Source organism: Pseudophryne corroboree, chromosome 4, assembly GCF_028390025.1.
Source record: "Pseudophryne corroboree isolate aPseCor3 chromosome 4, aPseCor3.hap2, whole genome shotgun sequence".
In the NCBI taxonomy this organism is placed as follows: domain Eukaryota; kingdom Metazoa; phylum Chordata; class Amphibia; order Anura; family Myobatrachidae; genus Pseudophryne; species Pseudophryne corroboree.
Window position 1 is genome coordinate 432278619 of NC_086447.1, and position 22565 is coordinate 432301183.

At 39.7% G+C, this 22565-nt stretch overlaps 1 long non-coding RNA gene across 1 annotated transcript in view; it reads left to right on the forward strand.

The window, feature by feature from the left end:
- Nucleotides 1-1284: 1284 nt before the first annotated feature.
- LOC134911476 (uncharacterized) overlaps nucleotides 1285-22565 on the forward strand; it is a 59484-nt gene continuing 38203 nt past the window's right edge. The window contains exons 1-2 of the long non-coding RNA XR_010176607.1: nucleotides 1285-1373; nucleotides 2219-2297. This is a non-coding gene — a long non-coding RNA (uncharacterized LOC134911476). The remainder of the gene's footprint in view (nucleotides 1374-2218; nucleotides 2298-22565) is intronic.

Below are 22565 nucleotides of genomic sequence, written 5' to 3' on the forward strand. Positions count from 1 at the left end.
ACTATGGATTTGTACATGTCACCCCTTCCCACCCCCACCCCTAGGGGTGCTATGGATGTCTTACCCCCACAGTACTTGTTTCCACATTGTAATTCATATGTGTACCAAGTTTGGTGCAAATTACTCCAGGCATTCCAGAGTTATGCTGGAACACACACACACACACACACACACACACACACACACACACACACACACACACACACACACACACATCCATTTTTATATATATACTGTAGATGTATATGAACACTGTAGCATGGGTAACAAATGCAGTGCTTTTTTATTTAGCCTTTACAAACTATATACACTCTGTACACCAGACTACAGTACACCCACCCTAGTGACAGTCACTGAAGGTTCAGGCTTTTGTATCAAGTAAGGGAATGTCTACAAATATACTGTATAATGCAATAGTATTACACTCAGCATGCAGTGATGCACTTACCTGTGCCTGCAGCCCTGCCCCATCTGCGCAATGTCATACGATTAGGGGGCAGAGACATCACAGGCTATCTGGAGCCCTGATACACCTTTGTGAAATTTTAAAAGTGTGCTTTTTGTCACTGCAGTTTGTTCCACTGTTACAGTAGTTCCCACTGTAGATAATTGTAACCATGTTATCAAAAAGTGCTGAATGAATCACCTTTTTTGACTTATGTTCATATGTTTAGTTAACTGTTTATATGTTATTAATTCCATATGGCATTATGGTTTGTTTTTTAACCCCCTAAACTTACAATTTCCTATCAATGTCTACAACCTCCTGAGTACTATCCCTGCTCTTCCTGCAGTATGTCTTTATGTTGAATTACTCAGAGAAGCACCACCAGAAATGTAAACCATATTGTAAAATCTACTCCACTGATCTGGCCTTAAGATTTTCTTTTTAAGAATATATCCTGAGCGGGAATCTTATCTCCTTGCTAGTGGTTTCTCAGACATTAGATATATCTTCATTTTCTTATTTGATATATTCAGTTTCACACAACTGTATTTTAAACAGAACTTAATAATTATCAGTTATACGTAGATCCCAGACAAAGGTGTTGGAATGGGGGGGAGGGGGGCAAGGGGGAAGCACCCCACCCAAATGAGACAGAGGCACAGGTACGGGTGAGCGCTTACCCCCGGATCCCCAGCGGGCGACTCCTCCTGTAAAATCAGTGTGCTGCAGCAGCCTGCTATGCCCCATATCCTCCTCTTCACTGATGCATTATTGGGAGGGAGGCGTGGCCATGCTGAGCCTGCTGGGACATTCCCGCCTCCTCCCAGTAATGCATCTGTGAAGAGCCGACTAGGAGGCCATGGGGCATAGCAGGCTGCGGCAGCACACTGATTTTACAGGAGGAGTCGCACACGGGGATCCAGGGGTAAACGCTCCCACTCACCAGTGCCTCCTGCAAGACCTGTGCTCAGAACAGTCATCCTGCATGACCATTGCAGCAGCATCCAATCCCCAGCAATAAAACTCACAATACGCATCTCTTGTACATAGTGCTCTCTGCCTGCGATTGGAGGAGACTCTGCAGCATGTTGTATATCCACATTGTTTATGTGCATCTCCAATACACTTGACTCCTATAGACTTTTTTCTCTCTTTTTGTTTGTATCTCAATTCGTTTGTGTGGTGAAGCTTCCTCTTACATTTGCATCCGGTATGGACTGCTTAGCGCAGTATGAAATGATGAGGTTTTTGGAGGAGAGCGCCAAAATGTTTTTTTTACTTCTCCCCCCCCCCCCCCCCTCCTTCCCAACCTCGAAACATTCCAGTGCCCCTGATCCCAGACTACTGCTCCCTTTACTATAACTCTTGCTTGGCTAAGTGGCTGCCAGGGCCAGGTGACGTTAGCTCAAAGTATGGATGGGCATAATGGATGGTGTAATGGTTAGTATTACTGCCTCATAGCACTAAGGTCATGGATTGAATTACCACCAAGGCCCTAACTGTGTGGAGTTTGTATATTCTCCCTCTGCTTGTGTGTGTTTCCTCCAAGTACTCCGGTTTCCATCCACAATTCAAAAATATATTGGTAGGTTAATTGACTGTGTGTGCATGTACACATAGTTTGGAATATAGACTGTAAGTTCCACTGGGGCAGGGACTGATGTGAATGGGCAATATTCTCTGTAAAGCACTACGGAATATGCGTGCACTATATAAATAACTGGTAATAAATAAATAGTAATATGGGCTACTCTTATGCATTTTTTCCAGATAACCATTGTCATTCCCCATTGACGCATGCACAGCCCAATGTCCATTTACGTGCAGTACGCTGACCGGGTTCAAACCCGTAAGTAATATGATAAGATATGTTTATATGTATGTATATAGTCTGCTAATGGGTGGATGGGTGTCTCTCCAGCTGAAAGACTACCCAATTCTCCCTCCCATTTCAAACATAGCAGTGACAAATTAGCAAATTACCAATGTCTATGTCACTTATCAAATATGAATAATTGGTTTTGATTAATGTATTGGATCCCAGTACCATGAAATACTTTATTCCAGGGTGTATTAGCCAGGAACTATACTCCTCCCTCAAACTGTGCCCCCAAAGCCAATTATAGTTGGAGGTATCTGAAAAAATGCATAAGTTGGCAGGATATTACCAGCTGCAGATAATAAGGATACAAACACTTACATGGCTTAAGCTAGGCATACACTTTATAATTATCTAGTCTTGTAGATCATCTGCCAGATCTGGTTGGTTGGAATGAAAATCTGATAATAGATGAGAGCAAATGAAAATCGAGCATTTGCTCCCAAACACTGTAAAATGGACAAAACCTGTCCGTGATTTACGAATTTATATGAACAGTTTTTGTTCGTTTTCCATTGTTTGGGAGGAAATGGTCAATTGTCATTTGCTCTCATCCATTACCAAATTTTTATTCCAACCAGCCAGATCGGGCAGATTATCTGCCAGATATTGGTATAGTGCAGAGGTTCCCAAACGCGGTCCTCAAGGCACCCCAACGGTCCTGGTTTTAAATGTATCCATGCTTGGCCACAGGTGAATTAATTAGCACCTTAGTCAATTTAATTTTACCATCTGTGCTGAGCCATGGATATACCTAAAACCTGGACTGTTGGGGTGCCTTGAGGACCACGTTTGGGAACCTCTGGTATAGTGTATGCCCAGCTTTAAGAACGGCTTTAGTATGTTCATATGACATATATATATATGGAGAGTGCAAAAACTTTCTAACAAAATACTAGGGTACAGTTGAAAAGATTTCTGTTTCGGAGGTTATTACTGTGAATGTGTTTATGAGCGATATTTTAAAATGAAGTTAAAATTGCTGTCACAATGATTGGAACAGTAAGATACAACTTGCAAGACAGTTTGGAAGGAATGTGTGACTAATAGAAGTAAGAATGATTCAGCTATGGGATCCACTTTGTGACAGACACAAAGATATCATTTTAAAAGTTATTTCATATAACTACAGGAGACATGATTACAAAAATAAAAGACTAGAACCTTCCCCACTAACAGAATCAAAATAGCTATTTCTCCTTAGTGCCATGCCACAAAATTAGCTGTATTACTGTTACTGTTTTTTTTAAATTTTTCAAATAAAGAAAATGTAATTTGCAATATACTGTATATTACACAAATGATGCAACTGGAACAATAAACATCTGTAACTGATATATATATGTTTCAACGTTAATTTTTCTGTTGTCCACTAGCCTCTGCCCTTGAAGTCCACTCTGTTTTTTGTAGCTGTTTCTGAGCACGCCAAGAAGACAGTGTAATTGCAGGGGCTGTTACTATAATAAATTTGATGTCCCAGAATGCAAAGAGTGCAATTGACATTCTAGAGCGCCACCTGCAATGATGCTCAGAAAGGAAGTGTGGCTCGCCAGACACAGACCAGGCCAACATATGCAGTGTTAAGGGTCCCTGAGGAAGGGGTTGGGAAAAACTGCCTCAAATGATGGAAGTCAACAGGAGAGGGGGGAAAGTATGCCAATGAAATATGGCAGGTGGAAAATAGAAGGGCTTTGGTAGACAGTGGGCACAAGTGTTATGACAATTGGCAATTTGTATCAACATGATATGCCTTTAAGTGCTAGTAATGCCCCCTCCATTTGCTGGTCACATGCTCTCCATAAGGTGATTACATGAGCTACATGAGATGCTGCCCCCATTACCTGCAATTAATCATTTGGAAATTCCTCCCTAGAGTTATATACTTGAAAGTATGTAAAGTATGTTGATAACGTTTATCCTAACTTTGCAATATAGCTACGCTTGGGCAGGTATATACAACAGGGATTTTGTTGCAACAAATCTCGCATCACAGCACACTGTAGCAAATTGTATAATTTTCTACAACATGGCAGATTTTCAGTTATGATTATATTACATATGCTTTATTCACTATATACCGTATCTTGCAATGGTGACTTATTAAAGAAATACATAGCTGGGTTCATACAGATGTGTCTTCATACACTGTGGCATCAGTTGTGCCAAACAGCTCATCTGGTGCCCCAGGTCCCGGTGGCCTCCCCCACACTGAGCAGCTTGAAATGTATAAATAAAGAAACTGGAAGCAACAAAACTACTTTTCTAGACGCACTGATCAATATGATGTGCAACATTTATATATTTGTGTGTGACTGAGCCTGAATCTGTAATTGAAGTGTTACGATGCAGCGGGCGAGGCTTTTTCTTATCGCAAGTTACATTTTGCTTCATCTGTGACTTTGTAGGTGTTTAAAATAGAGATGTGATGTACGGTTTCCTTGGAGACTGAAACCACCTGAACTTCCAGTTTCCAAGTATTTGCAAGTTCCAGCTCAGTATTTCCTACCGAGCTCAGATCCGAATACGAGGAAAAACATCATCCCCTGGTCGTCAGATCACTCACGTGTTTTGGATTCAATCAAGGTTCATACTTTGTGGTTCGGGAGCCATTTCACACAGAACACAGTAGGGAGAGAGTGTGGGGTGGGCTGCAGTGAGATTAACGGGGGTTACTGTGACCGTGATAAAGGGCTTCTGTGACTTAAGGATTGTGGTATACTGTGTCACACACATCTCAGTGTCATTACTGAACTAAGGTTATAGGCACTGTCTGTGACTTTCAGATTCAGTATCATCAGTGAAGGGCTGTGGGCTGCAGTGTAAGGACTGGCTTGTTAGCTACTGTGTCAGTATCATCAGTGAAGGGCTGTGGGCTGCAGTGTAAGGACTGGCTTGTTAGCTACTGTGTCAGTATCATCAGTGAAGGGCTGTGGGCTGCAGTGTAAGGACTGGCTTGTTAGCTACTGTGTCAGTATCATCAGTGAAGGGCTGTGGGCTGCAGTGTAAGGACTGGCTTGTTAGCTACTGTGTCAGTATCATCAGTGAAGGGCTGTGGGCTGCAGTGTAAGGACTGGCTTGTTAGCTACTGTGTCAGTATCATCAGTGAAGGGCTGTTGGCTGCAGTGTAAGGACTGGCTTGTTAGCTACTGTGTCAGTATCATCAGTGAAGGGCTGTGGGCTGCAGTGTAAGGACTGGCTTGTTAGCTACTGTGTCAGTATCATCAGTGAAGGGCTGTGGGCTGCAGTGTAAGGACTGGCTTGTTAGCTACTGTGTCAGTATCATCAGTGAAGGGCTGTGGGCTGCAGTGTAAGGACTGGCTTGTTAGCTACTGTGTCAGTATCATCAGTGAAGGGCTGTGGGCTGCAGTGTAAGGACTGGCTTGTTAGCTACTGTGTCAGTATCATCAGTGAAGGGCTGTGGGCTGCAGTGTAAGGACTGGCTTGTTAGCTACTGTGTCAGTATCATCAGTGAAGGGCTGTGGGCTGCAGTGTAAGGACTGGCTTGTTAGCTACTGTGTCAGTATCATCAGTGAAGGGCTGTGGGCTGCAGTGTAAGGACTGGCTTGTTAGCTACTGTGTCAGTATCATCAGTGAAGGGCTGTAGGTAGCAGTGTAAGGGCTGTGGCTACTGTGTCAGTTTCATCATCATCATCATCAGTGAACTAGGACTGTCGGCAGCAGAACTGTATGTGACTGTGCCAGGCTCTATAATCAGTTAAGGGCTGTGGGCTGCAGAGTAAGGGCTGTGGATTACTGTGTCAGTGTCATCAGTGAAAGGCTGTGGGCTGCTACACTGTGACTGTGTCAGTGTTAGGAAAATCATCATTATAAAAGTGTGTGTTCAGGACAGGTCCAGGCAATGTACTTATAAAATAACATTCAGTTCAGGTGCCACTGAGTGATAAAAAATATAATGTGTGTGTTTTTGTTCAGGGCAGGTATTGTACTTAAAAATATAACATTCAGTAGGTGAAACCATTACTAATAGTGCTGTGAGTCAATATGGATCAGTTGATAGAAGAGCAGGAGCAACCCAGTACTAGTGCTGGGGCTGCTGCCCATTATTGATAGTACTTCAACATCTACTAAAGGTAATCCAGGGGACACAAAGTTTAAGAAAGAGCACCTGAAATCTAAATATTTTACACTGTTAATAAAAATATGCAGTGGTAACACCTTTAAAATGGACAAATTAGTGTGCCCCAAGAAGAAAAACACTAAGGCTGAAGAAGAAACTGTGTGTTCACAAAGCCCTGAGGAGAGTCTAGGGCTGTACATGTTAGCTATGTGTGAATCTGACATTTCTGACCTTGTACTCACAGAGAAGTCTCCTTCCCCTATTTCTACACCCTTTGCAAATGTGGGGATGAACAGTACAAGGAAAGATGGTAACATAATAGAAATTGAGGATGCTAGTGTGGAAGTGCAACAGTATAAGGGGGATACTTGTGTACTACAGTATCTGACACTAATGAAGATGATGATGATGATGATGATGATGATGATAAGGATGTTGTTTGTGTAACTCAGCCATACATGGTAGCAGTTCTTGCTTGTGATAAAAAAAAAAAAACAAAGTCATTGTCATGCCTGGGCATTAGACAAAAATTTGACAACATTTGTGAAGGCATCTGTACCAGTTGTGAGGCCAAAGTTAGTAGAGGTAGGGATACTAACAATCTAGCCACTCACTCCCTGTTATGTCATTTGCAGCAAGTTCATGTAACTTATTAAACAAAATTATAATAATTGTAAAATAACAACAAGCAGTCCAGTATCAGCTACCAGCTGTTTGGACTAGCACATGCAAACTCAATGGTCAATACCCTCTTTATCAACATCATAAATAATGATCGCAGGTATTCCTTCCAAAAAATTGTTTGGTGGGAACCCAAACATGCCAAGCACTTCAGCCACGAAAGTTGCAGTCCCTGTCGCTGAAGCACTTGGTTAGTTAAACTGTCCCTTTTTAATATACGAAATAAGGGTTGGTGTTTGGGCCCAATAACTATTTCATCTTGCACCATTGTGGACTAGATTTAGCAGAAAAATCATGGTATTATCCCTTATAATCAGTTTCTCTGGTGCACCTCAGAAATGTACTACAGAGGTATGTTACACAATTAGGAAGGAGTATGGGGGTAGGATGTCCATATTTGTATGTTTGTGTGAATTTGGTGGTTCTCTATTTCTATATGAGTGGCTGCTTCCTGTGTTGTGCCATGAGAACATATCCATTTCCTTTATTATAGATTTATCAACCGTAACCACAGCCTAAGCCTAACCATAAAATCACCTAAAACCATCTGTTGACATTCTGTTGACATTCATTGGGATGTATGTAATGCCGTCCGAGTTCAGTGGTCGTGCAGGATTCCAGCTGAACTCGGATGTTTTTTTTAAAGGGACAATCACTTACAAGGCATGGTTTTGCTTCCCTGCACAGTTTGGAAGGACTCCACTCAAGAATCCTTCAAAAACAGACTCAATACTTACCTCTTTACTCAAGCATCCCTTTTGTATTTTGTTTTGTGACAACAAATGTAAAGCATATTGAGGTAGATGTATTAAGCCTGGAGAAGTGATAAAGCAGTGATAAGTGGAAGGTGATAACGCACCAGCCAATCAGCTCTTAACTGTCAATTTACATATTGGAGTTGATTGGCTAGTGTGTTATCACTTTTCCAGGCTTATCACTGCTTTATCACTTTTCCAGACTTAATACATCTGCCCCATTGAGTCTTATTGGGAGAAAAGTGCTATATAAATATTATTATCATTATTAGTAGTAGTAGTGGTTGTAGTAATAGTAGTAGTAGTAGTAGTAGTAGTAGTAGTATTTGTTACTTACTGTTAATGCAACTTATAGGATATTGCTTTACAATTTGTCATTAGAAACATGCTGATTTTGGCAAGGCATGGACTAAGCAAGGTGTAAAAGTCAGGGACTTTTGACTCTTAGTTGTTTCAAATGAAGATACTATACATCTTTTCTGTTAATAGTTTCTTCCATCTCATCTCACAAATGCACAGTGACTTGGAATGGCAACTGTGTTATGATAAATTCAATGTCAGGTACCTGAAATGTCACATGTTAAAGACAGGTGTACTTAATAAACTGGTCACTAAAGTAATTTAAGCTGTATTTATTAAGTGTAAACAAATGCAATAAAAGTCTGTTGTTACCTCCTTTTTTTTTGTCTGGGATGACCTCTCTTGACCTGCAGCCAGCCATGCAGTGATTTTAGATCCTTTGTATTGTATGCTGCATCAGTCATTGTTCTATTTGATGCTCTATGATTGAAGTCCACACACACTGACTTTGCTTTGGTAAATTTATTTATTCTGTTTTTTTTTTTTATTCAGATGTTTGTTTTTGTTATGTTTTGTTTTTTGATGGTATTGTATGTTTTGCTGTTTTTTATGTTGTAACATACAAAATGCAAATAAAAAGTATGGAATTTAAAAAAAATGCACTATAGCAATGGAAAACATTTCTTAAAGTAAGATATATTTGTAGCATATGGTCATGGAAATCAGGGAAAACCAAAACATTACAAATTACAATGCTGTAGCCACATTTTCAATAAGGCAAAGGCTGGCAGAGTATTTAACAGGGGAATTGTATATTTCTTCTCTTTTGTTAGACAAAAATAGAAACTTGAAATTGAAGTTGAAGTAGTTCTTAAACATACAGACAAAAGTTAATATGACACATACAAATAATTAAACAAACTCACAAATTGTTCTCTGATTCAAAAATTAAAGAAAAAATTAATAAAATTCCTCTCCCTCCCACCTCAAGACGTATGATCACAGCTATTTAAAAAAAATGAATTATTTTAATGATCGTCCAACTAGAACTTTCAAAGGACCCTCACCTGTTGTAACAAACTACATGCACAGTATGCTATGCAAAATAATCAATTTAACATGGTCTGCCCCCAAATCCTACCCAGCAGTATTACCTGACCTGGTATGTACTCTACTATAACGGGGAGACAGTGAGAATGGATTCCTTACTTTAGTAAAAAAAAACAATTCTGGACTAATCAGTTCTTGTACCACTACTAGGGACCATAAAAATACCAGAATGGCCAGAGTAATAAAAAAAAAGATTGCAATCCTTGCTGTGACAATTTGTCAAACCAATTATCCTTATATAAAGACAGTAATCCCTAAAGCATAGAACAAAACTTTACTTGTATTGATTCTTTGCATTTTGTGGTATATTCTGGACTTTATTAATAAGTATAAACAGTATGTTTTTCTAATGGTACTCAAAGATACTGAGAAACAGATGTGTCCTCATTCACTTAACTTTTTGCATCTTATCTGCATAGTCACTTCTTACAAAGTCACTTAGGGGGTAATTCCAAGTTGATCGCAGCAGGGATTTTGTTAGCAGTTGGTCAAAACCATGTGCCCTGCAGGGGAGGCAGATATAACATGTGCAGAAAGAGTTAGATTTGGGTGGGTTATTTTATTTCTGTGCAGGGTAAATACTGGCTGCTTTATTTTTACACTGCAAATTAGATTGCAGATTTAACACACCACACCCAAATCTAACTCTCTCTGCACATGTTAAATCTGCCTCCCCTGCAGTGCACATGGTTTTGCCCAACTGCTAACAAAATTCCTGCTGCGATCAACTTGGAATTACCCCCTTAGTTATTAGGCGTATTAGTGATGAGAATAAAACACATATTATTAGAAAAACTCTCTGGCAAGATGCTTGGTGTGGCTACAGTAAGTCACAAAGCCAGTGGTATGGCTATATGGTGCCCTTTTGCGCCAAGGTATACTGTATGTGGATACATCTGTATTAGCAGCTTTTTTTATCTGGAAGCAGAAAGTTCTTCATCCATGATATCTGATATATTTTTACATTCCTGTCTGGTACTTGTAGACTTAACTATTCCAGCTATCTTATTACCTGACCATAAGAATACCTTCAGTTAGCCAAAGGTGAGTTTAGGTGAGTATTGGCCCCTTTTACATAGAAACAAAGTCACTCTACATAGATACAGTATATTCACGGCAAAAACAAAGATTTGTCTAATTGTTCAAGCAATGGTGTGTAAATACAGTCCACATCAATGGTATAAGTAAGTGGTTCTCAAACATTTTTGAATCATGGCGCCCTAGAGTATCAGAATTATTTTTACGGCTTCTCTAGGCCAAAGTTTCTTATAGAGAAATTTAGAAAGAAATATTAAATTAAATAAATTGTGTTTATATGTCATCCTTAGGTTCAGTTGTGTGGTGAGGGACAAGATTTGCTTCTGTTTGTCAACATATTTTATGATTGGCAGCCAGCAGCTCTGGTTTTGTCTATGACATTTACCATAAATAATTTGAATTGGTCCTGGACCACCAACCCAGGGCACTCCTGCAAGTGTCATGGGCACCACAGGGTGCCGCCGCACACAGTTTGAGAACCACTGCTATAAGGGTCAAAAATCATGGAATGCTAGTACTAATTAATCTTGCATGATTTTAAACTGGGTTTCAGACATGCTGCTCTACTTTCTCCAACTTAATAAATATTTTTACAAATTAATACATATAGATTTTTAACATTATAATTTTGTGACTGTCATCACTGTGCCTGTTTTTAATTGGATTGGTATTTGGCTGACAGCAAAGATGCTGTAACAATAAGTACATGCCAGAGGTTGGACAACTGTGTCTGGTTAAACTGATAGTAAATTATCCTGCTGAACTTTGTGAAAATCTGTGTAGAATGATAAAAGATTAAACTGATCTGTTCCTTTACTATAAATACTCTAAAACCCCAAACTAGATAGTAGTGCAAGATTGTGTAATGATTTCCACAAAAAAAAACCCCAGCTAAGGAAAGTCATGTTTGGGCATTATGGATGGTATATTGGTTAGCATTACTGCCACACAGCATGGAGGTCATGGGTTTGATTTCCATCACAGCCCTAACTGTGCATAGTTTGTATATTCCTCCATGCTTGCATGAGATACCTCAGGTACTCCGGTTTCTTACCAAACTCCAAAAATATGCTGGTATTGTAGGTTAATTGGCTCCCAAGAAAAAAGTTATCCTTAACGTGTGTGTGTGTGTGTGTGTGTGTGTGTGTGTGTGTGTGTGTGTGTGTGTGTGTGTGTGTGTGTGTGTGCATGTGTTAGGGAATATACATTGGTATAAAGACAAATGTGAAAAGGCCAAATATTCTCTTAAAATATGTATGCACTATATAAATGACTAGTGATAAATACATAAACAAATAAATAATGTAAGAGTATACAAGGTGTACTAAAAGGAATTGGTAGATACTTAATAAGAAAAATTCAAAAATGGTGCATCAGCTGCAGATACACGTTTAAATAATTTTTTTGTTTGTAAAATTTACATTCACTAATAAATTGCAAAAACAATTAAAAACTATCTCATATAATCTATAAAGACAATAAAACTGTAAGGATTGTGTCTCCAGCACTTTTTTTTTTTTTTTAGAAATATACTTATTTTTGTTTACGAGCTATGGAGATGTAAAAAAAACTGTTCAGAATTTTGTCTGTCAGTTAGTTTTGGCATCATGCAAAAACTACTGGATGAATTTGGATTGTGTTTTCACTATTGTATAGCTTAGTGACCTAGGAAGAAACTGAGGTGTGTATGATCCCGGTGTGACATCAGGGAGAGAAGCAATAAAAAAAAGCCATACACTTGATCTCTCTTCTCCCTTTTGCCTCCAAACTCTTGAGCGTATTGTCTACGACCGCCTCAGTGTCTTTCTTTCTTCCCACTCACTGCTTGACCCTTTCCAGTCTGGTTTCCGTCCTCAGCACTGCACTGAAACTGCCCTCACGAAAGTCTGCAATGACCTCCTTGCTGCGAAATCCAGGGTACACTACTTTCTGCTTATTCTCTTTGACCTCTCTGCTGCTTTTGACACTGTAGACCACCCTCTCCTCCTGCAAAACCTTTATTCCCTTGGTTTGCGTGATACTGCTCTCTCCTGGCTGTCCTCCTACCTTTCTGACCATTCCTTCTCTGTCTCCTCTCATGACTCCACCTCCCCCCCACTTCCTCTACCAGTAGGTGTCCCCCAAGGTTCTGTTCTTGGGCCTCTCCTTTTCTTTCTCTACACATCCTCATTAGGTGAGCTCATTAGCTCTTTTGACTTAAAATATCATCTCTACGCTGATGATACTCAAATCTACCTTTCCTCCCCTGACCTCTCTCCTGCTCTCCTCACTCATATCTCCAACTGTCTCTCTGCTATCTTCTCCTGGATGTCCCAGCGCTTTCTTAAACTTAACATGTCTAAGACTGAGCTGATCATCTTCCCTCCCTCTCGCATAACCTCACCTCCCACAATTTCATTATCCATTGATAGCACAACAATCTTCTCTAGCCTCCAAGTGCGATGTATTGGAGTAATCATTGACTCCTCCCTCTCCTTCAAACCACACATTCAGCACCTCTCAAAAACCTGCCATTTCCACCTCAAAAACATCTCCAGGATCAGACCCTTTCTCACCCAGGACGATACTAAGTCCCTCATTCACTCACTGGTCATCTCCAGATTAGACTACTGCAATCTCCTCCTATCAATGCTGCTGCCCATCTCATTTTCCTCACCAAATGTACTACATCCACATCCCCTCTCTTACAGGACCTTCACTGGCTACCCTTCCCATTCAGAATCCAATTCAAGCTTCTCACACTCACCTACAAAGCCCTCACCCACTCTTCTCTCTCTTACATCTCTGACCTTATCTCTCTTTACATTCCCACCCGTCCTCTTTGCTCTGCTAATGCACGCCGTCTCTCCTGCGTACTAATTACCTCCTCCCACTCCTACCTACAAGATTTTGCACGTGCTGCTCCCTATCTTTGGAATGCTCTACCTCTCCCCATCCGACTCTCCACCTCTCTACAAAACTTCAAACGGGCTCTCAAGACCCACTTCTTCAAACCCAGTCAACTCTCCTCCTAACCCTCCCTTTTATGCTTACTGTCTACCCCGTCTGTCTCACTCTGGTCTGTTAGCCCCTCAGCTTTTAGACTGTAAGCTCGCAAGAGCAGGGACTTTGTTCCTCATGTGCCTTTCCTTTTTTTACTTACACTATCTTATACTCCATACTCCCTTTGATGGCACTTAACCGGGTTTTCTATACCTGTCTTATATTGTCTTGTACTGTAAGTGCGGTTTTCTTGTTTGCTCATTTTATTATGTACTGTGTAATGGGCACTGCGGATCCCTTGTGGCACCATATAAATAAAGGATAATAATAATAATAATACTTGGCGCACTGAAGGTTGGTTTTCCGTTCATGCTTCTGTGGAACTTGACTCCTTCCAAGTTATGCAATGGAACCTGACTTAAAGTGACTGCTCTGCAAAGAAATCTAACTGAGGCAGATGTATTAACGGGATGTGGTGCAGGTGAGACTGTGTTTATACCATATATAACACTTATATCCACCAATTTTTATTTTCAATTCAAGTGCCTGCAATTTCCTGTAAGCATCTGCTTTACTATGATGATCAATAAGTCACAGGGGCATATGCATAGGGCTGCAGGCATACAGTAGATCTCAGGACCAGCTGTTTCCTCTCTGGGCAGCTTTACATGGCTTGCTTACAAGTTAGTAGCCCCAAGCATCTTTTGTGTTAATCCCTGAAGGAAAAACTAAAATATTGTTTACAAATAAATTTTGTGATCAATATGTACAATATAAAATGTACATCACAATATTAGATGAGCAATAACAGACATCCATGTGAGTGAATCTGTGGGCAAATGCTAATAAGAAATAAAATCTGCTAAAACCTGCACATACATATACGTAATATATGCAACAAGAACTTATCAGCTTCACAGATGAATTCTCAATCATCCAATATGAGATGCCTAATGCTATATATTATATTGTCTTTTAATATAATGGAACTTTAAATTGAAATTATCATTGTACATTGTATATTACAAGTATTTTTTAAGAGGTTTACATTTTTTTTCAAATTGGTCATTGGAGCAGAGTGCTGAAGTAGTTGCTTTCTTTACGGGTGGTATTCATGTGACCGCCGGTCAGCTGACCGAAAGTCACATGACCTCCTCCACGAGCCCGACGGCTCACTTTCCCGACAGTCGGCATGCCGACCAACAGGGACTATTTCCACTCGTGGGTGTCCACGACACCCAGAGAGTGGGAATAGAACCCATGGCGACCGCAGGTCGCCACCGAGCCCGCAAGGGGCTTGATGCACTCGCCCCTCCCTGCCGGGATCCCGGCGTCGGTAAGCTGACCGGCGGTCAGGAGACCGCCGGTCAGCCATACTACACCCTTCTTCACAATAGGGATTACCTGATTCAATTTCTTGCACACATGTGAAACTAACACTGGTTTTATAGCCTTGTGATATACAAGTTAATCGCTGAGGACCATGTATTAAATGTCCATGTGTAATTTTTACCTTTTGACATGAAGGATGAGTCTTGATATTTACTTACAAACTTGCTGTTGTAATACTTGCTGCTTGGACATTAGTTGAAGAAATTAGTAATTAAAAAAATGGTATGGTGATTTTCTTTTTTCTTTTAAGTGAATATTATAAGTATACTATCTAATTTAGTAACTATACTATTTAAGGCATGGGGAGAAGAACTCGTTGAAATAAATGTATTCCTAAAATTAGTCCATTCAAGGAAAAATTCAATAATAGCAAGATCATCGAACATCCTGAGTGAGTTTGGAGCTCTGAGTGCAATTCCTCTAGCATGTTAGTTTAGTTTCTTTTTCAATTTTTACAAAGAGGGAAAATAAAATTTCATTTGTTTGCTCTCAGTTATTCATTTGTTGATACCTATTCATGCACTTTCATCGTATGGCACCATATTTCCTCTTTTGGCAGATTTTAGAACTAATTCGGCTGGGTCTGGAGAGTTGACCAAACAGGCGCAATGCAGCTAAGGTGTTAAAGGCTTAGATAAATGTCACCACATTTAAAACAAGGAATACAATACAAGAATTTTAAGCCCTTTCTACACACTCAGCGCAACATAAAAATGTATATACGTCCCTTTGTTTCCTTCCTTGGACGTTGATGACTCCTTCTTGCAAATCTTCTGACAGCTTAATCTCTATTCCGTGAACTCCAGAATGTGAAAATAAAAAACAGAAATAACAACCACCAATGTGTAGTATTTCCTTGTTTGTAAATAGTCTCTATATCAAATGTCTCTATATCGAGGTTTATCTCCAGCGTACCAGGACTCACACAAAGTAAAAATAATATGTGCTCATAAAGGTATCTTTATCCTTTCCTTTCAGTCATCCAGTTTTCAATTCACCAAAGAATGTGAAGGTAGTGTGAAATATTTAAGTGAAGAATAGTCTGGTTGGGAGCGTACCCTCAGACTCACACAAGAAATGCAAGCTGCAAACACATCTAGGTTTCTTTGGGGTATAGCGCACTGCGTACCCAAACTCACAATGCACAACGTAAGATGACTCTCATAAAGGTATCTTTCAGAAATTGTGATCCGTCAGTCCTTTCTCCACCCAGATGTCTTGTGTGTTCAGTGTTAGCGTGAAAAACAAAATATACAATAGTGTGTGGTACGTTCTTGTGGGTCAATATATGAATTCAACAAGAGTAATTTGGACCAACTCGTACCTACGCACCAAACATAACATGTGCCCAAAATATTTCTATGTGTCCTTCCTTTTAACTCCTTTGTGTATTAAAAGTACACCACAAAGTGTGGGGGAAAATATGGAAGAGAAATTTGTCCAGAAAGGAGAAAGAGCCGTGTGGGATGCGTACCCCAAAACTCACAGAAAGAATACAGCTGGTAAGCACATCTAGGTATCTTTGGGGTAAATTATACAGCGTACCCGAACTCACACAGAAGGATGTATGGTGACTCCTATAAAGGTTTCTTTCAAACACTGTTTACTCCCATCCATACGTTTCCGACCCTTATGGCGTTATAGGCTCAGAAACGGGAAAAAGAGGAAAAAATAGAACAGAATGTGTAGTAGGTTCTTGAATAAGTTGACAAATTTAACAACAGTAATCCAATTCAAGCGTACCCCCACTCACACAAATTGAGAATGGTGTACACATATCAAGGTATCTTTAGATGTTCTTATCCTAGCAGGTCAAACAATCGAAATGGGAGCCCCCAGAGGAAAACTGATCACTAAAGGATGCGTACCACAACACTCACAGAAGCACGGTATCTTTAGCATTTATAATATCCCAAAAAAAATCTCGTACCCGGACTCACACTCTGAAGTGGAATGCAGCTCCTATCAAGGTATCTTTACTGGGTGCTCAGTGGGGTGTCTTTCTTTCCAGCTTACATCCACCCAAATGGCATGTATCCACAGGTTTTTTCATAAAAACAAATTTATTGATACAGAACAATAAAAAAATCCATAGAATAAAAAACCATCCGCATAGAAAAAATAAAAACAGAAATAGTCCTAAAAAAAGTGTATACAAGAATAAAACTTTCACAGATGAAAAATTGATGTTGGCTACTCACACTCCTGATGGCAGTATCAACGCGTTTCGGTCATGTGACCTTGAAATGCGTTGATACTGCCATCAGGAGTGTGAGTAGCCAACATCAATTTTTCATCTGTGAAAGTTTTATTCTTGTATACACTTTTTTTGGGACTATTTTTGTTTTTATTTTTTCTATGCGGATGGTTTTTTATTCTATGGATTTTTTTTATTGTTCTGTATCAATAAATTTGTTTTTATGAAAAAACCTGTGGATACATGCCATTTGGGTGGATGTAAGCTGGAAAGAAAGACACCCCACTGAGCACCCAGTAAAGATACCTTGATAGGAGCTGCATTCCACTTCAGAGTGTGAGTCCGGGTACGAGATTTTTTTTGGGATATTATACATGCTAAAGATACCGTGATGTGTTTGATCCCTACATTGCTTCTGTGAGTGTTGTGGTACGCATCCTTTAGTGATCAGTTTTCCTCTGGGGGCTCCCATTTCGATTGTTTGACCTGCTAGGATAAGAACATCTAAAGATACCTTGATATGTGTACACCATTCTCAATTTGTGTGAGTGGGGGTACGCTTCAATTGGATAACTGTTGTTAAATTAGTCAGCGTATTCCAGAACCTACTACACATTCTGTTCTATTTTTTCCTCTTTTTCCCGTTTCTGAGCCTATAACGCCATAAGGGTCGGAGACGTATGGATGGGAGTAAACAGTGTTTGAAAGAAACCTTTATAAGGAGTCACCATACATCCTTCTGTGTGAGTTCAGGTACGCTGTATAATTTACCCCAAAGATACCTAGATGTGCTTACCAGCTGTATTCTTTCTGTGAGTTTTGGGGTACACATCCCACACGGCTCTTTCTCCTTTCTGGACAAATTTCTCTTACATATTTCCCCCCACACTTTGTGGTGTACTTTTAATACACAAAGGAGTTAAAAGGAAGGACACATAGAAATATTTTGGGCACATGTTATGTTTGGTGCGTAGGTACGAGTTGGTCCAAATTGCTCTTGTTGAATTCATATATTGACCCACAAGAACGTACCACACACTATTGTATATTTTGTTTTTCACGCTAACACTGAACACACAAGACATCTGGGTGGAGAAAGGACTGACGGATCACAATTTCTGAAAGATACCTTTATGAGAGTCATCTTACGTCGTGCATTGTGAGTTTGGGTACGCAGTGCGCTATACCCCAAAGAAACCTAGATGTGTTTGCAGCTTGCATTTCTTGTGTGAGTCTGAGGGTACGCTCCCAACCAGACTATTCTTCACTTAAATATTTCACACTATCTTCACATTCTTTGGTGAATTGAACACTGGATGACTGAAAGGAAAGGATAAAGATACCTTTATGAGCACATATTATTTTTACTTTGTGTGAGTCCTGGTACGCTGGAGTTAAACCTCGATATAGAGACATTTGATATAGAGACTATTTACAAACAAGAAAATACTAGAGATGAGCGGGTTCGGTTTCTCTGAATCCGAACCCGCCCGAACTTCATGTTTTTTTTCACGGGTCCGAGCGACTCGGATCTTCCCGCCTTGCTCGGTTAACCCGAGCGCGCCCGAACGTCATCATGACGCTGTCGGATTCTCGCGAGGCTCGGATTCTATCGCGAGACTCGGATTCTATATAAGGAGCCGCGCGTCGCCGCCATTTTCACACGTGCATTGAGATTGATAGGGAGAGGACGTGGCTGGCGTCCTCTCCATTTAGATTATAAGAGAGAGAGATTTACTGGAGCTTAGGACTAGGAGGAGTACTGTAGAAGTGTAGAGAGTGCAGAGAAAATGGAAAAAGGTGAACTCTGGCGCAATAGGATAGGTCAACCCAATCACATCCCTATACCTGCCCACAACACAGGTAAAAATACATTTTGGAACCACAGCGCAAAATTAAGACCAATGTAAATGAACTGGCCTTCATATCTGGGTTCAGTTCTGATTCCAGAAAACAAGAACAGATCATAAAAAAACACTGGCATTTACTATTAAGAGACCCGGTTCTGAAGAACATCATACCCGATAGACCAAAATTCATATACAGAAGAAGCAACAACTTAAAAAACACTCTAGTAAAAAGTTCCCTGCCCTTTGACTCCCTCAATCCCATTAGAACAAAGGGATTTCATAGATGTGGGACCTGCATAGTCTGCAGGTCCGTACCATCAACCACCTCAAAATATACTGAATTCACTCATAATAACAACAACTATACAATAAAAGATTTTATCACTTGCCACACAACCAATGTGGTATACTACATAAAGTGCAGCTGCGGCTTAGTTTATATAGGAAGAACAGGCAGATCACTCATGACACGCCTTGCCGAGCATTTGAGAAACATCAAAAAAGGCGTCACTACCCACACACTTTCTGATCATTTTTAAAAAAAACATAACTCATCTATAAAACACATCATGTCTTTTATTGGCATACAACACGTCAAAGCAACTTGGAAGGACAGAGATACGGACGGGAATCTCGCCAGGGCAGAAATGCAATGGATTTTCAAACTCAATACAATTATGCCCGCCGGTCTTAATTCCGATTTTGAGTTAAAATGGTTTTTGTGAAACGCCCCTTTTTTCATTATATTTTTATCCATTTTCCTTCATATATTCCTAATCTTAAACTTCCTAATTTTAAATTTTCTATTTTTCTTTCAGTCATGCATTAATTATGGCTATAAATTTCTTATTTTATATTTTATTTTATTTTTTATTTTATTTTATATTTTATTTTTTATTTTTTATTTAATTTTTTTTATTTTTTTTATTATTTATTCGTATTACCAATATGTGTTTAAAATCAGGTCCCATTTCAAATTGTTTTAACAACATAAAATTGTTTTAACAACATAATATGCTTTTTCACTAATTAACCATTTAATTTTATCCACACAAATTCATTCTTGTGGAACCCAACTTTCTGTTACACCAAGCCACAGGCTCTTCCGGTTTGGTGCACATGCAGTGGAATGCACTTCCGTTTTTTACTATCATATATGTTGATAATTATGTTGTATCTGAAATGGTCAAAACTGCTTCAAGAATAGAACAGTATAATATGCTTTTCCACTTATTAATTATATTAAATGCATAGTTTTATTGTATAAACTGCCATGTATCCACATATATTCATGCTTGTGGAACACAATTTCCTGTCAGGTGGAACGCATGGCGTCCTTCCCTTTATGTATCACGCCTAACCAGGTCACTTCCGGTTTATCGTACATTCAGTGGAACGCACTTCCGGTCGTGTGGAACGCATGTTCCCACTTCCGGTATTTGGAACGCAATGCGGACCAAAGTAACTTCCGGTCCGGCGTTTCTTTTGCTTTTATGTTTATTCTTTCACCAATGTCCAGTTTTTTAATTTATTCACATTCGAAATATACACACAAACGGTTACCTTATAAGCATTGTCCTCATTTGTATACCCATTGTTATTATTATTACAAAGACAAAAAACGTTTTGTTACCATCATGCATTGCAAAATGATAATTTCCTGTGCAATAGGATAAATAGCTTTCATCCACACTCAGCTCATACACCTTGAAAAAGACCGACACGGTTGAAACGTCGTTGGTGCATGCTGAGCGTGGATTCACACTTTTAAACAGGTTTTTGACCATCTTAAAGGTATCTCCTTGGGGGTTTCTGCTTACAGAGGGGATTCCGGACTACCTTCTAGCATTTGGAGATTTTTTCAATCTTATCTCCCGTTACCCCCATTTTTTTGCCCGACGGATAAGGTCAAATTGTAAATTACCTGTATTTTTTTACTCTTTTTGACTCATGTCAAATAAAAAACTTTTTCTTTTATAAATTTACCGCTTTGGACCATTATTAAAGACCGCTAAAGATACCTTTATATGTGGAGAACACCTACTGGACATGTGAGTGAGGTACGCTGTACCTAAAATCAAACAAAGATACCTTTATATGTTTATTCCTACAATATATTATGTGAGTTTCGGTACGTCTTGAACCCTGAGAATATTGGTGGCGAGAATCTATCCTTTCTACTATCAAGCCCCTCATTCACCAGGGTTTCATTTTCTGGACACCCTTATTAAGACATTCTTTACAACAATTGTACTACACATTGGTTTTTTTCTTACTTTTTTGTTTTCACATATCAATTGAGGATTGTCTGAGGATTTAAATCACAAACGGACAGCTGATTGAGAACATCTAGAAGAACCCATAAGTATTGTTGTATCCACCATTTCTTCATTTATTTCATGTCAAAACTCTTTTATTTTTTATGACTAACATTATTTCCAAACATTCCTCCTAAATTTTGGGCGCCTTTGATCACATTCCCTCACCCCTTTTTTCTCAGAGAGTGCAGAGAGTTTACTAGTGAGTGACCACCAGACAGTGCAGTTTATTTAATATATCCGTTCTCTGCCTGAAAAAAGCGATACACACAGTGACTCAGTCACATACCATATCTGTGTGCACTGCTCAGGCTCAGCCCAGTGTGCTGCATCATCTATATATATTATATATCTGTCTGACTGCTCAGCTCACACAGCTTATAATTGTGGGGGAGACTGGGGAGCACTGCAGTGCCAGTTATAGGTTATAGCAGGAGCCAGGAGTACATAATATTATATAGTGAGTGACCACCAGACAGTGCAGTTTATTTAATATATCCGTTCTCTGCCTGAAAAAAGCGATACACACAGTGACTCAGTCACATACCATATCTGTGTGCACTGCTCAGGCTCAGCCCAGTGTGCTGCATCATCTATATATATTATATATCTGTCTGACTGCTCAGCTCACACAGCTTATAATTGTGGGGGAGACTGGGGAGCACTGCAGTGCCAGTTATAGGTTATAGCAGGAGCCAGGAGTACATAATACTATATTAAAATTAAACAGTGCACACTTTTGCTGCAGGAGTGCCACTGCCAGTGTGACTGACCAGTGACCTGACCACACTGACCACCAGTATAGTTAGTAGTATACTTATATTGTGATTGCCTGAAAAAGTTAAACACTCGTCGTGTGACTTCACTTGTGTGTTGTTGTTTTTTTTATTCTATAAAAATAAAACTCATTCTGCTGACAGACAGTGTCCAGCAGGTCCGTCATTATATAATATATAATATATACCTGTCCGGCTGCAGTAGTGATATATATATATTTTTTATATCATTTATCATCCAGTCGCAGCAGACACAGTACGGTAGTTCACGGCTGTGGCTACCTCTGTGTCTGCACTCGGCAGGCAGTCCGTCCATAATTGTATACCACCTAACCGTGGTTTTTTTTTCTTCTTTATACATACATACTACTACGACATCTCTTTATCAACCAGTCTATATTAGTAGCAGACACAGTACAGTACGGTAGTTCACGGCTGTGGCTACCTCTGTGTCTGCACTCGGCAGGCAGTCCGTCCATAATTGTATACCACCTAACCGTGGTTTTTTTTTCTTTCTTCTTTATACATACATAGTTACATAGACATCTCTTTATCAACCAGTCTATATTAGCAGCAGACACAGTACAGTACGGTAGTTCACGGCTGTGGCTACCTCTGTGTCTGCACTCGGCAGGCAGTCCGTCCATAATTGTATACCACCTAACCGTGGTTTTTTTTTCTTTCTTCTTTATACATACATAGTTACATAGACATCTCTTTATCAACCAGTCTATATTAGCAGCAGACACAGTACAGTACGG